The sequence below is a fragment of the Talpa occidentalis genome, unplaced genomic scaffold, assembly GCF_014898055.3.
Source record: "Talpa occidentalis isolate TD23 unplaced genomic scaffold, MPIMG_talOcc4v2.1 talOcc4.6, whole genome shotgun sequence".
In the NCBI taxonomy this organism is placed as follows: domain Eukaryota; kingdom Metazoa; phylum Chordata; class Mammalia; order Eulipotyphla; family Talpidae; genus Talpa; species Talpa occidentalis.
Window position 1 is genome coordinate 37,530,927 of NW_023604972.1, and position 17,776 is coordinate 37,548,702.

General features: G+C 34.0%; 1 protein-coding gene across 7 annotated transcripts in view; it reads right to left on the minus strand.

The window, feature by feature from the left end:
- The window catches only part of EPHA5 (EPH receptor A5), a 323,325-nt gene that overhangs the window by 228,168 nt on the left and 77,381 nt on the right, over window positions 1-17,776 (minus strand). The gene's annotated exons all lie outside the window — the stretch shown is intronic.

Sequence of the window (17,776 nt, forward strand, 5' to 3'; positions counted from 1 at the left end):
ATGAAGCTGAGAAGAAATCTGCCTCAACTACACAGGACCTGAATTACAGTAATTTTTCTAAATAAAACAGGAAAAAAATAAACAAATGAAAGGAAATCCTTAAGGTATTCTGAAGGAAAATAAAACTGAATGGTTTGAAAACAACACTGCTAAGGTGTTAACTTAGATATATGTAGAATATTCTATAGATACCAACTTATGACGAATTTTCCAGATAATACAACTCTATTCTTAGGCTATAGCAAGAAATAGATATTTATAACTCCACCTTTATAACTTTACATTTTAAATTTTAGACTCTAAGTTAGATATAAAACTATGCATTAGATAAACAAAACTGAATATTCTTTACTCATAAAATAATCTCCCTTATTTTTTTGTTCTACTGAAGGGCAAAGACTAAATCATAATTATTTGAATATCAGAAATGACAGGCAATTGGAAAAAGAAAAGAATCTTAAAGATTTCCTGAAACATAACCTATGTGGTAAAAAAGAATTTGTTTATGGACAAACAATCAAAAAGCAGCTAGCTTAAATGGCTCGCTGCAGTTGGCATTTTCTGATAACTGGTCTCCAGAAGAGTAAATGTTGGAGTAACTTATGCAGTCCTTGACAAAGAGAAACAGTTAACATTGCATCCCAACATCTCTTGCAACTGGTTTGCAGCAATGCTGGTTGTGTGTAATCTTAATGATCTTATTTCTAAAAAGAGGAAAATAACTTTATGAATTCACCAATATTAATTGAAAATTCAATTTGTAGTGACATAGAATGAAGGAAAATGGCAACTGGGTTTCATGGAAGGTGACTATCTTTTGATTTTAAAACTCTGACTTATATAATAATCATTTCCATGTTGCCTTTGCCATTGCTTTCATTTTTTTTCTTTTCTTTTTGTTTCATTTATGTAAGGTGAGGAGAAATATAGGGACCAGGATTGAGAGAAGATTTTTCTTTCTTTGTGTTTATTTGTACAGTAAAAGCCCTGTTAAATTGTTAGCAAAAGCCCTGTTAAATTGTTAGCTAACAGTTTCTAATTTGCATATGTGCATATGTCTGTTAAATTTATTTAAAAATATGTTTGGTATAAATCAGTGATTTTTCTATAGTTACTGACATACTAAGTCCCTGGGCTACAAGAGTTTATAGCCTATCAAGAGAGGAAATTAATTAATAATTTTATAATGTATAAGGAAAATTTATTCTCAAAATCAATATGTAATGAGAAACTATTACCATTAAACACATTAGTTTCTCTATAGGATTCAGAGAAAATTAATTAAAAGCTAGAAAAATCCTACAATAAGTAATAATAATTTATGTTTATTGTCTGGAAAATTTATGTCCTCCTACAGAAGAGGACACTAGTCTCTAATCTTCCTATCTGTTTTTCTAGACTGGAACAAACAACATCTTCAGAATATTTAAAGTACATAAATTAATGTATGTATCACCAATATAATTCAGTAAAATGAAATATGACAATAGTTTATCAAGGTTTTGTTATGAGAAGAACAACAATTTGCTGCTGATAAAGACTCAGCAGAATAAAAGCCTGATTACAGTGTTGAATAATGCATGTTGCCTATGGTACTAATTAACCTTGTACTCCAGTAAGATATTACAGAACAATAAGGCTAATTTGAATGTGGTCCAGCACTTTTCCCTATGGCTTGTGGTTATCACCCTTTAGAAGGCGAAAAATTTGATTTCATTAAATGAGAAAGATATATTTGCTATTTTTTACATAAAATAATGAAAAAAATTATATTTTAATAACTGCATTTTAGAAAAAGGTAGATTAAATGCATATATATTATAGATACAATGTTAAGTGTAAGTAAAATATGCTAACTATAAATAAATTTATGGTTTACATCGGTATGAATTTATTTTATATGTTAAAATGCATTTTAATTTTGCATCAAATCAGTTAAAAATCAATCTGATCGATTCTTATGGCATCAATAAATCCCTACATTTTATTAGTAATCCTCTACTCATCTAAGAAGTTTCCTCTTCTTTTTAAAATAATAAGGTATAACAATATAAGGTATAAATATAAAGCATAACAAAAATTTGCATAGGGAATATTTTCTTCTAACAAACTATTAATTTATTAACACTATAATAATAATTCTTTTTGTGACAAATTACTATTGAAAAGGACAGTATTAGCTATGCTTGTGATGATAAATTATCTTCAAGTGAAAACATCAATTTCTAATATTTTAATCATACTATGTAAACTAGTATTAGATGTATTTTTAAAATAAAAATATTTCAAATAACTATTTCAAAAATCTCTTACAGAAGCTTGAATATAGAATCATGATCATTTTAGATTTTCAGGTGGTATGACACAGTTCTCTACCTCCCTCAAAAAATACTCAGACATGACAATACACACTCAAACAGGAGGCTTTTCTTTATCACATGTTTAAAATTGGTTTAAAAAAAATACAAAAAGTAAAAGTAGCAGAACAAACAATAGGAGTAAGTTGAGAACAAAAACTTGAGTGTATACTAAGAAAATAGTTCTACTACCTTAATATCAGTTTTTTAATGACAATATTGCTTAGTTCATGACAATTTGCATTTATTTTTAGACAGTCTGCATGTATATGAATTTCATTCTTAATGTGAAGTTTTGTATTTGAATTATTCTCTTTATGAGAAAAGAAGTATCAAGTGCCTAAGTCTTGAGATTTTTAACGCAAAGAAAGTTCTATGAAAATACTGTTTAAAAGTTTATTTTTATCACTTTTATAATAATTATAAATGTAATTTTTAAACTATTTATCCCATGATGGAAAAATCAAGGAAAGTTGGGGGGATATAAATGCTTATGAAAATGCTTATAAAACACAGAAACAAATGGTCTTGGCTATTACCTCACTCCACTAATTATTTGTTGCTCAAATTACATAAAACCTCTGGGTTATTTTTTCTGCAAAATTTAAAAAATCATATCTGACTCATAGAAAGGTTTATGTGTGGGGAAGGTAGTTCAAGTCATATAATAAATATGCAGTTGTTAGAAGAGTGTGATACAGTAGAATATGCTATGGAAGTATAATGCATGTTGTCAGCATTTTTTTATTTATCATCAGCAATATCCTTTATCATTAAATATCTTTAAGAATACTTATGAGTCAGGATAACTCTTTATATATCACAATAGTACCTTTCTCTGTTGTTTCTAAATTAACAGACACAAGTGTCCTCTTTTAGGAGAAAGAAGAATATGAAATAATAGCCAAAAGTGTTTTCTCTTAAAGAATTAACTGAGGTTCTCTCAGAAGACTAAAAGCATTTAAATGAAGGGAATGAATTTACAGTGAGAAAATTGATAACAAGGTGGAACATGGAAATAAACAGAAGATATTAGTGGAAGAAATCCAACCAATAAAAGACCAGAGTGGCTTTTGAAGAGAATAATTAAGACTTAGAAAAGAAATCTCTAACCTCATTTTAAATCTTGTCTGGCAGTTGGGCCTCAGAGTTTTTCAAGGTCAAATATTACTTCAGTGTGGAAAAGTATGCATCAAATATGTCTTAATTAACCATACGACTAAAGTAGTCAACACTTTGAGTTTAAAAAGGATATAATTTCTTTATTAGTAGAGAAGATGAAATGACAAAATATTAATGAAAAGACAAATCTTTTTATCTTTCAGACCAAAATGAGTAAGATTTCTTTGGAAAGAACAGGGTAACTTGAGGACTAATGGAGTTGTTAATGTACTGACTCAATATCTATCTCAAGCATAATATGGATACTGGACTTATTACAGATGTTTATTCCACTATTAAAAACTCTATCTTGGTTGCTGATTGTATAACCTGATTGCAGGGCCTCTAGTATCCAGGAAAAGCACTTCATGCTCTTATATGTTCTCCCTCATACTTTTGCTTTGCTTGATGTGCTTCATTCCACTACACCTACATTATTCCTCATTTCCAGCCCCCTCAAATTGCCTTCCCACTCCTCAGTGTGAGGTCTGAATATAGGGAAAGAACTTTCCCTAGATGACTGGAGACTCCCAGGTCTTTCTGGGGTCCCTCTGTCTATGAGTGCAGTATATGCTGCCTGCAGAGACAACAGGGTGTGATTTAATTCAGGTGACAAAATTAAGAGGCACTCAAAAGTATTTTAATGGTAAATACATAATATAGTAGAAAGACAGACTTTGAACAAACACACCTGGGTTGGTATGTCAGTTTTTCACTTTCTAGTTTTAGTTTGACTGATCTATAATAAAATTAACCTCTCTGAGCTTTGGTTGCCCCAGAAACTGTGGCTCACAGGATACTGTCAGGATTAAAAAGAGAAAAAATGAATAAAATATTTAACAGTATGTGCAGATAGTGGGTCTTTGCGTAAGTGTCAACTTTCATCTTCCTGACTTATCATTCCATTAGAGCTATCCTGACAACTCTAGTGTTCAGAATCTTAGGGTTTATTTCTTGGGAACCTATTATTTCTAGGATGTTATTGCTCTGTGGACACCACTTGAAAGTCATACAATTCCCTTTGGTCCACTACTGTCTTTCCTAGAAACAAGGTCCTTTTCTCCTCAGCTTTAATTCCATCCCCTTATAAGTTTAGATGAAAATTATTTAAGCTCTCCTGAGACCTGATCATAAGAATGTAGTGGCCAGTATTTCCCCTGATAACACAAGATGTTCTTGGTTAAGACTTTCACCTTCATCAGATTGTTCCAAAACTCAGATTGTTTGCCCTACTCAGTTCTTCCTGAGTGATTAATTCCTTCTTTCTTTAGATCCTAATCAAGATTTGTTGTTAATGAATTCTTCATTCCTGTAATAGAAATTTAATTAATTGCAGCATGCCTACTTGTACCAGTTTACTTCTCTCAGATTGAGATATAAATTTTTACATTTACACTCATACAAACTTATACTCAAGTTTTTACAGACCCTGCCATGAGTAACTGCTCTGATGCATATCAGATTGGATAGGAGTGTTCCCACAGCCCCAAGTGCTGGAAGCAAAGTAACAAATATTAACAAAAACATGAAACCAAAAGCAACAACGAAATATACTCTAGCACTCTGTCTAGGGTTATATCATTGCAATTTGCTTTTAGCTTTTAAAGCAAACTAACTGTACTGAGGATTTTCTTTGTGCTGAAAACTAAACTTCATGAGAATCCAATCTTTAAAATCTAATCCAGGTTTGGAAATCATAAACAATACTTTTATTGTGGGAGACAGTGGGAAAAATTTTTGCTATGGATTAGTTTCTAACGTTATGTACTGAGAGCAATAACATCTCAGGGCCTGGCAATAAAGCATGGAAGAAATCAAACTATAAAATAAAGTGCTCTCCTTGAGTATTATTTTGGGAAAACTGCTAACAGATGTTTTCCTTGTGTCCAGAATGGAAAAAAAATGTTCCTATTTTGGACTTAATCATTTCATTTTCACCTGAATGGTGAAGTCCCCCTAAGTTTAAGTGCATTGTGTATCGCTGCCTTTCTGTGTGGGCCTGAACAGGACAGACCTAAGTCAGCTCTATTATTATTGTTTAAAAACAACTCCCTCACCACCCCTTCTTTCCAACCACTGACTGTGTCAAAGAAAGCTACTGCTGTCACAAAACAAGGAGTCCTCACTGTTGTGACATTTCATTTAACTGGGCAGTAACATGCTTGAAAAGCGACTGCTTAGTTCTAAGTATGGAAGACAATCAAACCCAGTTAAGCAAACCAGTGTTGACATATTAAATCATGCTTGAACTAAGAGAGCAAAAACAGACGACACACAAAATCTTCTAAAGAGAATTTTAAGTAAATAAATAATGCGGGTCAGTGTGGTTCTAAAAACATAAGAAGCAGCAGCAGCTTTTAGTATTGGAGAATATTGGGACTAGGTGACTATCGGGAAATCATTCACAGGAGCAAGCAATTATGCTGCTCTCTGAACAAGAGGTATAAATCTAGAGCTAGTGTGGGAAAGAGAAGCATGAGGGAAACACTAGGAAATGTTGATGACATTATATCACATTACTTTCCAATCCATAAAATATAAAATAAAATTTTGTTAACCCCATCCTTAATTTAAGAAATGTCCTAATGGAAACCTTTCAAAGCACTTTGAATTCACCAGTGGAAAAGCCCTTATGCATATGGAGTAGTGTATTATTATTCTCCTTCACAATCACACAGCAGGAATTTTGAAGCATTCATTCTCCAAGTCTGTTTCCTGCTAACAATTCCATCAAAGAAATGGAGCTATCCATCAGTCAAATTATCATTTACTCTAATTGTTACTTCCCCCAAACTGTGGCTTTTCTTTCTTTTTCTCTTCTTTTTTTGAACTATACCTTAACCACACTCAACTGAGTAGGTTATCTTCAAGCTCAGAAAGATCAAGGCATATCAACAAATCACTACCACTCTTACAGATGAATCCCTCCTGGTCAGTCTTAAATGCAGACAAAGCATTTATACACCAAAGAGAAGCAAACAGTAGAAGACACAATGTGACCCACATCTGTGAGCAGAAACAGTAGGGGATACAAAAGCATTTTCATACAATGAAAACCAGTTCTGAGATCATAGATAGTTAAGAATTCATATTTTATTGTTATAACTAATGATATACTTTCTAGAAAGTACTATGTCAGGGTGAGTGGCTCTATTCCTTCCTGCTGTACAATAATTGGCATGTCATCTGGACTAATTTTAAATTTAATATAAAGTCAATAGATTGTCCAGTCTAGATAAAACAGAATACTTAACTTTTTTCCCCCTGTGAGTAGCATAGATACATAAGTAAATCCACTAGATTGATATCTACACATTAAGCTAACCTGCTTATTAGTTACAGTGTTCTATAAAGAGCTCAAAAATGGGCAGCACTCCCTTCTGCCCATCTGTAACTATGCAGGTGCTTTTTAAAAAAAAACAAAACAAAAAAAAACTTTTTTTTTTTTAAGATTTATTTATTTATTTATACAAGCACTGGGTGCAGTCAGAAGCACGCAGGAGGGTGAGAGAATTCACCAGAGCCAGAGCAGGGAGCAGAACATTGAAGTACACTGCTGAGGGGAGCAGCGGACAGCAGTGGGATCGCCTGGGGATCGAACTGGTGCTACAGAGGCTGCAGGCAGCTTCGCAGCCCAGCTCCCAACTGCTGAGCCACCGGGGAGTCCCTACACAAGTGCTTCTTTCACCGACTCTCTTCTGCAGGGCAGCAGTTTCCTGCCTGCCCATGACCTGTACCACGCTGGGACTTCTCTTCACTGACCTCCCTCAGTGGAGGCAGCTCTCCTCAAGGCCACCCACCTGCAACCATGCAGGCCTTTCTCCTCAAACCTGTCCCTTTGGGGCAGCTCTTCCCGCCTGCTTGTGTTTATGCAAGGGTACTTTACTTTTTTGTCCCTCTCCTAATAAACTTGTTCTTTAAATAATTAAAAAAAAAAACCTCAAAAGTGATTGTATATTTCAAGGCTAATTCACACAGGATGTGTACTAAACAAATCTATATAGACAGAAGAAAAAACATTTGACATATTAGTTATAACAGAAACATGACACTAAATAGAAATCTGTTTTTATTCAGGATTATCATTGATGCTATATGTGATTACAAACCTAAAATGAATTATTGTGATTGAGTTTATATACTGTATAAAGTATAATAATAGCCTGAAGAATCTGAAGTTAAACAAACAATTTTAATTCCAAGTCTAAACATCTAAAATGTCTTAGAAAATTTGAAAATGTTCCAGTTACAAGTAACTAGAAGTGTTCAATTAAGTAGAACAATGTTTTGTGTTAATTTTGTTATATTTTGATTTAATGCAGAGAAATTACAAGAAAAGTTATCTTTTATTTATTTATTTATCTATTTATTTGTTTATTTTTCATTCTGGCAAGGGCAATCTACAAGGAGGAGCAGAGGGAGCTGCCATCTAATGTGCTGCTAGCAGTCCCCACTGCTCTGAACGTGGGTGAGACATGGTCTGAGAACATGGGGACTTGGATTTTAATGCCCTAGAATCCAGGAGAAAAGGCCACAGACTCGTGTGAAGTGGGCAGCTCTTCAGAGAGACTGAAACCTTGAAGAACTATTGCACCCTCATGAAGACACCAGGTCAAATACTCTATAATTATACACAAATAAAACTAAAGAGACTGATTTGAGCTTGACTTCTTGATGGGGGAAAAAATCAGTCTTCAAGAACCAAAATTTGAGACCCTCCCTGAGTGAGGTTTTGGGGTGCAAATTTATACTATCCAGCAAAAGTTGCCAAACCTTCATCCTATTACAATACTTTTGAACTGTGGCTGCACATCATGAGTAGGGTATCTTCAAATTCAAAAGATCATCTGGGAAACTTTTAAATAAATATTGATTCCTCTGCTAGTGCCATACAATGAAATCAGAATTTTTAATAAGTGTGTTCAGCAACAATGGCTTAAATGATTAACTGAGATGTAAATACTCTGAACAGCAGAATCAAATAAAAGTTGGACTCAATATTACATCATTAGTAGGAGGAAATGTGAAATCTGAGGACCTCCTGTAAGTCAATATAAAAAGACAAGCATCCCAAGAACAAACAGATGATTTATATATTGGAGACATTGGAAAATGAGTGACATTTATACTTTCTTTTTTTTTTTCTGGTGCTTGATTTCTCCTATTTTGCAAATAATGTGAGTTTATGATAATAGTAAAGAATTGATAGTAAACAGGTAATTCCTAAGTCAAGATGCAAAGTCTCAGAAATTAAAAAAGGTAAACAATATTATTAGATTTAATACAATCAATATCAAAACACTAGGAGGAGATGAATATATAATTAATGCACAATCGTTTAGAAACAACATAGTGCAATATTTCCACATATATTCAGGGTGTTAGAATAACCAAATTTCTGTTCTTGTTCTTATGTTGCTACTGGGTACAACTTCACCTGTACCGCAGTTTCTTAATCTGCAGAAAAAAGAACACTCACTTCTAGAGTCTTCAATAACAGTACTTCTCAAACCTGAATGTATATGAAAAAACATCAAGATTTTGGATTGCTAAAATGTAGATTGTGAGTCAGTTTTGCAGGGATAGCACTTGAGATATTGTACTTCTAAATAGTTCACAGGTCGTGCGGAATTTGCTAATCCATGTACCACTCCTGAAATAAGTAGTCTTTATATGTATTTACTGTCAGGCTTTGCAGAAACATACTGTAATAGTTACCATTTCATGTATGAGGAAAATTGGGTTCAATCTGGTTTTGTATTTGGATACAGTTGCACATCTAGCAAATGGAAAAGTGAGATTTGAACTAGGGGCTGCCACATCACCTAAAGAGCAGTATCCTGAATCTACGAGTACAAAATCTCTTGGTGATTTCAAAAATCAATTTTAAGGTATGATGTCTACTTCATTCCCTAATATTTACACTTATTTGGCTTAACTTGTTGCTATTAAGAATCTGAGAGCATAATTTAAAAATTAATATTAAAAACCAAAGACAATGAAAAAAAAAAAGGAATCTGAGAAAAGAAACTGAGAGGTCTGTTGAATCACACTCGGTTTTTCAGCATTAAATTTCTACTTACACACAACTTTTCCTATGAGAGCTATACTGATTTATATTATCAGATTTATGAAAGTCTTTTGCTGCTGTCTGTATAATAAGAAAAGATGAAAATAGTGAAACAAAAGGATGATGTTTTGGTTCCCTAGCACATTTAAATGTAATGGAGTTTAAATCAGTTCTGAATATAACAATTAAAATATGGCCCTTGTGAGATCTTTATCATTAAACTTTTTTGGACAATTATCTTTCTAAATTAATTTAATAAAAAGATACTACCCAGTGCATCTCATGTTAATAAATGTTTATTATCAAGAGGTGATACAATGTGAGTCACTTGAACGTAAATATAATCATTAATTCTCCATTCATATGGTTATGGTGGAGCTAATATCAAAATTCATTTGTACATTAAAAATATGCAAAGTGTCATCAACATAATAAAACATCCTAGAGACCTACCCAAAATAGAAATTTACAAAGCAAGTATTCTTGTTACTGTAAATATCGATATAGCATTTATCAGTCATTCCAAACTAATGTACTTAATATATGAGAGGGAAAAAATGGCTCCACTTTCACCTTCTCTTATGAATGATAATGTGACCTTCTTTTATGAATGATAATTTAGTGAAAATCAAGATTAAAAGTTCCATTTAGGGGGGCCTCCCTTCGTGGTGCAGTGGTTGAGCGCTGGGCTGCGAAGCTGCCCGCAGCCTTTGCAGCAACTGTTCTATCCCTGGCCACTGGGGTCCCACATGGCATGGCAGACCTCTCCTGCCGCCTGCTCCTCCCCTCAGCAGTGTATTTCGTTGGTCTGCCTGTTCTGTTTCCCTCTGGCTCTGATGAATTCCCTCACCCTCCTGTGCTTCTGACTCTACTCAGTGGTTATATAAATAAATAAATCTTTAAAAAAAAAAAAAGTTCATTTAGGGCCTCCCTGGTGGCGCAAGGGTTTAAGTCTCAGCACTATGAAGCTATTCTCAGCCACTGCAACACAAGTTCAATCCCTGACCAGTGAGCTAACCCACATGGTATAGTAAACCTCTCCTGTCACCCACGGCTCTCCTCAGAAGTGTATTTCAGTCTATCCACCTGTTTTGCTCCCCACTCTGTCTCTAGTTAATTCTCCCACACACACAACCCCACCTCCCCGCACCTCTGGCCTACATCCCAGCTCTTGTATGCATAAATAAATAAATCTTTAAAAAATATTTATCTAAGAGGATGGCAAGGTATTTGATTCTTATATTTCCTTTCTTGTATTGTCAAATCTCCTTTTTTTACTACTCACTTGTAGCAAAAAAAAAATGTACATTTGCAAACTATTTTTGTACTAATGAACATTAAGATCTTTAAAAAACTTTCATTATTTCAGTGGGTACAATAAAAATCCACCAATACCACTCATAACTAAACTGAAATATTTCTTATTTAGCAAGCACGAATTTGACCATAGGAATTATTAGGAATTATCTATCCTTAAAATAGTATGGTGTGTGTGTGTGTGTGTGTGTATATATATATATATATATATATATGTGTGTGTGTGTGTGTGTGTGTGTGTATGTGTGTGTGTATATATATATATATATATATATATTTATGAGCAGTCTCTTTTGGCAGGTAATTTCAGGAATTAGTAGCTCTTTCATTACTCAAACATGCAAATACATTTTTACAGTATAATTTTAGAAAAAAACAACATTTGTACAAGTTGATTATATGATAAATGTCTGCACTGAAAACCTCCTTTGCCTGTTAAGTTTTTCCCTATAACATTTGCATAACTTTTTAAAAATCTACATCTAAGTTAAGCATCATCTTTTCAAGGAAACATTTCCGACTATCCCATCTAAAATTGCACTTACACACTGCCATTAACTTTTTCATCAACTATAATTGTATATTTATATCCCTATATGTCCATATTCCTAGGATGCAGGAATTGTATAGACTGAACAGAGTCTAGTACAATAATAACTTAAAGAATGAATGACAATACCTAACCAGAGAGAAAATCTTTGTAAAGGAGGTTCTACTGTGTTTATACAGTTTTGATCACCCAATAAATAAAATTATAGGGTTATGCTTTGATATATGATATTGTACTAAAAATACACAATCTAGTTTGATATAACTAGAGAATTTTCAAACCTGAATTTCTTTGCATATTACAAAAGGCAAACACATATTCCTATAAATGTATTTTATTTTTAAAGAGAAATATACAAAATAGCTAATCTTCATTAAGTACATTGTGCTAGACATTGCTATAAATATTTTTTATATAATGTCTCATAAGATTGCTATGACAAAGAGATGAAGAAAGCAAGGGATAGATTCAATTACTTGCACAGGGATATAAAGCTGATAAATGGAAGAGGGAGGATTTAAATTCATGCACTCTGGGTTCAAATCTGTGTGCATAAACTACCAGACTGTGCTGTCTCTCGTAAGCAGCATTATTTTCCACCATACTCAAGTTAAATTTGTCACATTATAACATGTATATCTCCTTGTTTTGCAGAATTTTAAGAAAAAAATTCACCTTTGCAAAAGTAACTAGGGTATAAACAGAGTCAGATTTAGTAGTATATCTGTTTATTTGGGGAAATGATTTTGCCACAGGGTACACTTGGCAATATATGGAAGCATTTTTAACTATCAAAATAGGGAGTGAAGTGTTCTTGTGCATCTTGTGGATTAGAGGTCAAAGACACTACTAATTGCCCTGCAACAAATGGGACCACCCCCTCCCCCAACAACAATAAAAAATTATCTGATCCAAAATATCAATATTATTGATGTTTAGAAACCTGGATTTGGGGGAAGGGTGGGAGTTCAGAGTAAACAAAACTAATTCAAAATATTCAAGGGAGGGACTTAAAGGAAAAAAAATCTATTTCATTCTTCTCTTGTGGAATATCTAGAAAAGGACAAAAAGATTTAACTGTCCTAGTAGAGATTCTCAGCAGCAGGATGGGGACGGACACAAACACACACACATCACTGATATGCTTCACTCCCATTATGTCTACCCTCTGTTAAAATTGTGAAATCAAAATTAGTTTCCTTTTGTTGCATAAAAGGGCATACCAAATAGAACCAAAAGTGCAAACCCTTTGATGTTTTTGGTAATATGCCTAATTAAAAATAACTAGGCTCTCCAATGCATAATTACACGAACACCTAATAGACTGTATTTCCAGCCAATTTTGTTTCAAACATAAATATGCAACAGAAGTATGAATGATCGACATACTACTCCCTGCAGTATCTGTAACTGTTTCTGAATCAAGGCTCTTTCTTGAGCTTAGTATTTTCACTACATTTTCCTTGCTGTGCAATCATCTCCCAGTTGGACAATTAATAAGTGCTTTTTCTCCACAGCCCTTGGCGTGTGACCCCCCCCCCGACCCCGCTTACCCTGTATTTTAGCATGCACTATATACCTTCTTTGCTCTGACTGGTTTTGGCAGTGACCCACAATCTAAATCTCTTTCCTCCATTTGATATAAGTGAAACTATAATTATCTAGGGGTAATTTCAAATTACTACTTCATTCCACTAGCAACTGATGAAGATTAGTGGTCTTGCCTTGCATCTGAGTAAGTCAGCAACATAATCACAAGAGAACTCAGCAGGCAACATTTGATTCATGTGAACTCAATTACTTCTGTCAAACACATTCACTTCAATAAAAAGCAGAAACTTCCAAAATGTGTTTTTGCTAACAATTTTGCACTCAAAAAATTTTTTCACATGACTCTTAAGGGAGAAAAATAGCATGAATTTCATCAGAAATAATAATAAATAACACATTGGGAAACATACTTGTATAAATGGATTTAATACATTATTAGTTTCTGAAAATAAAGAACATTTCAAGGAAATAAATTTGTATACTTAAAGCAGCTTATTATACTTCAGGTATATAAGTTAAGCTTAGAAAAACAAATGTACTCTGTATTTCAATACAACAGAAACCAGAGTATTATGTTACCTACTTAAAGCCAGATTATTAGGGTAAAGGTAGCCAATTTTTCTTAAAAGAAGTTAAATGGAGGCATGAAGATGACAGATCACTGATTGCTAAACAGAACATGGATACCTGAATCACTTCCTGGTTGTATTCTGGGCTGAAGCCATATGATAGGAAGCTGTCCAGTGTCCTTTATCCTTAAGGTTTAATGTCTAAGGCCTTTGGGTAAACTAATTTTGCCCTGCACATATATCAGGTCACAATAACATCATCTGACAGCAGCTACTAAGTTACCTTCCAGCACAGATTCAGCAAATATTAACATATGACAGTCATTATAAATTTCCTCAAATTTTAACCTTTTTAATAGTTACATATTAATTAAATCCTAACATATTTTGAAATTAAATATAAGTATCTAGCAGTATCTAATAAGGTTATACTGGGAACACATTTTAGTACGTAATGTTTTGCAATCTACAAAAATCACTAAGATTGCCTCAATAATAGTCAATACATCTATATGCCAATCACATATAACTTAGTATCTGGAACTGCAAAATTTGGCTTATGAATTTCAGGACTAAGATTAATTTAAAAGATATTTGTAGGCGAGGGTGTGGAGAAAAAGGAACTCTTCTGCACTGTTGGTGGGAGTGCAAACTGGTCCAACCACTATGGAGAGCTGTGTGGAGATTTCTGGACCTACTAAACATAGAGCTTCCATATGATCCAGCAATTCCACTCCTAGGTATTTACCCAAAGGACACAGAAACATCAATTCCAAAGAGCACCTGCACCCCTATGTTTATAGCAGCACTGTTTACAATAGCTAAGCTTTGGAAACAACCCAAATGCCCAAAAGTAGATGACTGGATCAGGAAGATATGGTACATATATACCATGGAATATTACTCAGCATTCAAAAAAGATAAACACATGCAATTTGCAGCAACATGGATGGCGCTGGAAGGGATCATGCTCAGCGAAATAAGCCAAAAAGAAAAAGAAAAATACCGGATGGTCTCACTCATAGCAGGAATCTAGAAAACTTAAATAAGGGACCAGGAAAATGAATATAAGAAAGTGAAAATCAAAATCAACAAAAAACTATGAACCAGAGACACTTTTTGGGGGGTGGGGGGCGGGAGGGGAAGGATTGGGGTCAGAATGGGGCATTTGCAATTGTATGGGGGAATATAAAAATAAAATTTAAGATTAAAAAAAAAATAAAAATAAAAAAAAAATAAAAGACAAACCTTTTACACCTTTTTTTTAAAAAAAAAAAAAAAAAGATATTTGTAGGGCCTCCCCGGTGGTGCAGCGGTAGACCGCTGGGTTGTGAAGCTGCCCGCAGCCTCTGCAGCGCCGGTTCGATCCCCGGCTGCTCCCCAGCCACTGGAGGAGGGTCCCACATGGCGCGCAGACTTCTCCTGCCGCCCGCTGCTTCCCTCAGCAGTGTACTTCAGTCCTTCTGCCTGCTCTGCTCCCTGCTCTGGCTCTGGTGAATTCTCTCACCCTCCCCCACTTCTGACTGTACCCAGTACTTATATAAATAAATACAAATTAAAAATAAAATAAAAAATAATAAAAATAAAAGATATTTGTAATTTTGTGACTTAGTAGATTTTATATTAATTTAAAAACAGTATTCTTTTATGCTTTTGTCCATTATACTTCCTCTTGAATTTATTTTCTCTACCTCTTGCCTTTTGACTTCTTTCTTATTTCTTAAGGTAACATACACCACACCTGCCATTAAGAAATATGTAGTCTAATGGGAGTGGGAAGAATCATTAATCAAGTAGCAAATTAGCAAATAGTTGTAAAAGCATAACTCTAAATGGTTCTAGGAAGGAAAGACATGTAAATGATAGAGAAGCCTAACTTACTCTTGAAGGGGTGGGACAGCTTTACAGAGGATTAGGTGTTGCAGCATAGAGCTGAAGGATTAATGTAGGTTATTCAGACATAAAAGCAGTACAAGAAGGTTGCAGGGGAAAGCATCATAGATAACAAATGGTGAAAATGAGCAAACTGCCTGTGAAACACGGAAAGAAAGCAGTGTGGCTGGTTCCTAGAGAAGGGAAGAAGGGAGGATGCACAGGTTAAGTTATGTCTGGAGACACAATGGGGACAAAACCAGGGAATACTTTAGGCTTCTGTAGTAACCCTGTCTTAAAGGAAACCGCTTGAGTATTTAAAGTGTGTGTGTGTGAATGTATGTGTATGTGCGTGTGTGTGTGTCAGTGGGAAGAGGGGGGAAAAGAAGGAGGAAGATAGTTATATAAACAACCAGATCTGCATTATTATAAAAGTGACACATTCACATTGTTCAAAAAGCAAAACTCTATAAGAAGTTTACAATATATTTGGAAATAAAGTTCCAATAAGATCTGTTTACAGATTGGAAGAGAAAGGAAAGACAAAGTGGATGATTTGAAGTGATAGTTGGTGGTAATTTCTATGAATACTTTGGGGTTTTTGTTGTAGTTTATAAAGATTTATTTATGCATACAAGAACTGGGGTACAGGCCAGAGATGTGGGGGGGTGAGAGGATTTACCAGAGACAGAGTGGGGAATAGAACAGGCAGACTGACTGAAATACACTGCTGAGGGCAGCAGCAGGCGAGTCAGGAGAGGTCTGCTGAGCCATGTGGGTTGCTCCCTGGCCAGGGATCGAACTTGCACTGCAGTGGCTGTGGATAGCTTCATAGGTTGCATCTTAACCCCTTGCACCACCAGGGAGGCCCAACAATGAGTACTTTGTGATAGATTGGAACCAGAGTGTGAGTAAGAAGAAGATGTCAAGAACGTTTCCTAAATTTCTGGTTGATCAAGAAAAATTCTAAAACATCAATTTCCATTTAAAAGTATTGGAAAAGCATGTTAAGATCGTAGAATGAATTCTAGTCATGGAATTTTAAATGGAACACTTACATATACATTGATATCTGCAGATACATGTTATATAGAGATAAAATATGCCTGGGGAGTATCTATAAAGCTGTAATTCTCCAAAACAAACCACAGACGTATTCTTTCATTCAATAATTTAGTCCAAGTTGTTTATAAGGTCATCAAGTGCTATGTAGTCCACAGCCTTTAAGATTCTACATTTGTTTCCCCTATCTCCTAATTAAAACAAAATACAATTTAGTGAAGTTTCTGAACTGTAGACCCTCAAGTCCATTTCACTGTCTCTCAGTTCTCTACTCTTCAATTATAGAGAAGAGTATGAGAAGAAAAAATAAGATAGTCATTAAAAGCCTATACTAAGAAATGTTCTATATTTTTCACAAGATGTTTTCATGATAAACACCCACAGAATGTTTTCATTTCATCAACAATGTCAAAAAAATATATCCTCTGTGAACCTAGATGAAAACAAAGGTCACTGTATCCTAAAGTGACCGCATATCATTTTCTTAAATGATATAACCAAACTATCAAAATATATTGTTTTATACCACAATAAATACATTTTTAGAAATAACAAGGTTTACACTGCAAATATTTTAGGGGGAAAAACTGAAATTCATTCAAAAGATTATATTAACTCCTGCTTCTGATTCAATAATTACATCTATTCTCACCTTACGTCAAGAAGACTGTTCGAAAACAAAAGCTAATATTAGAATTCTTTAAATAAAATTCTTAATAGAATATGGCTCATTTCCCTGACAAAACTAAAAGGAATCCCAAAATAAAATTTGATTTAAGAAAGTTATAGAGTTAAAAATTACATGGAAAAACAATTATAGTCTTAATCTTAGATGGTACTATGGAGATCCAAAATATGAAGTGATGCTAAAAAAAGATATTTAAACATAGTACAATGTCTTTGTACCAAGAAAGAAATAGCAAAGTCATGCCTATTTACAGGTATTTTCCCTAGTTTTGTTTCTGATCTATAATCAATCTAAAGTCCAAGCCACACAAACTTGGATAAGTTTGATTCACATTATATAGTGGATTTGGAAAAAAAAAAATGCAGCTGAAACAACCAGGGGAGTTTAGGAGATTTCTTGCATTAGGTTTTGTTCTCAGTTAATACACACTGTCTCTTATTACCTATGTAGTATGTGCATGCCATGGTGAAAATAAGTTCAGGTTCACAGAGAATAATACAATTTTTTCAGGGAAAAGTGTTTTTCATATACTGTTATTCTGTTCACCATAAAGTACATCCTGTTTTAAAATACCTATTG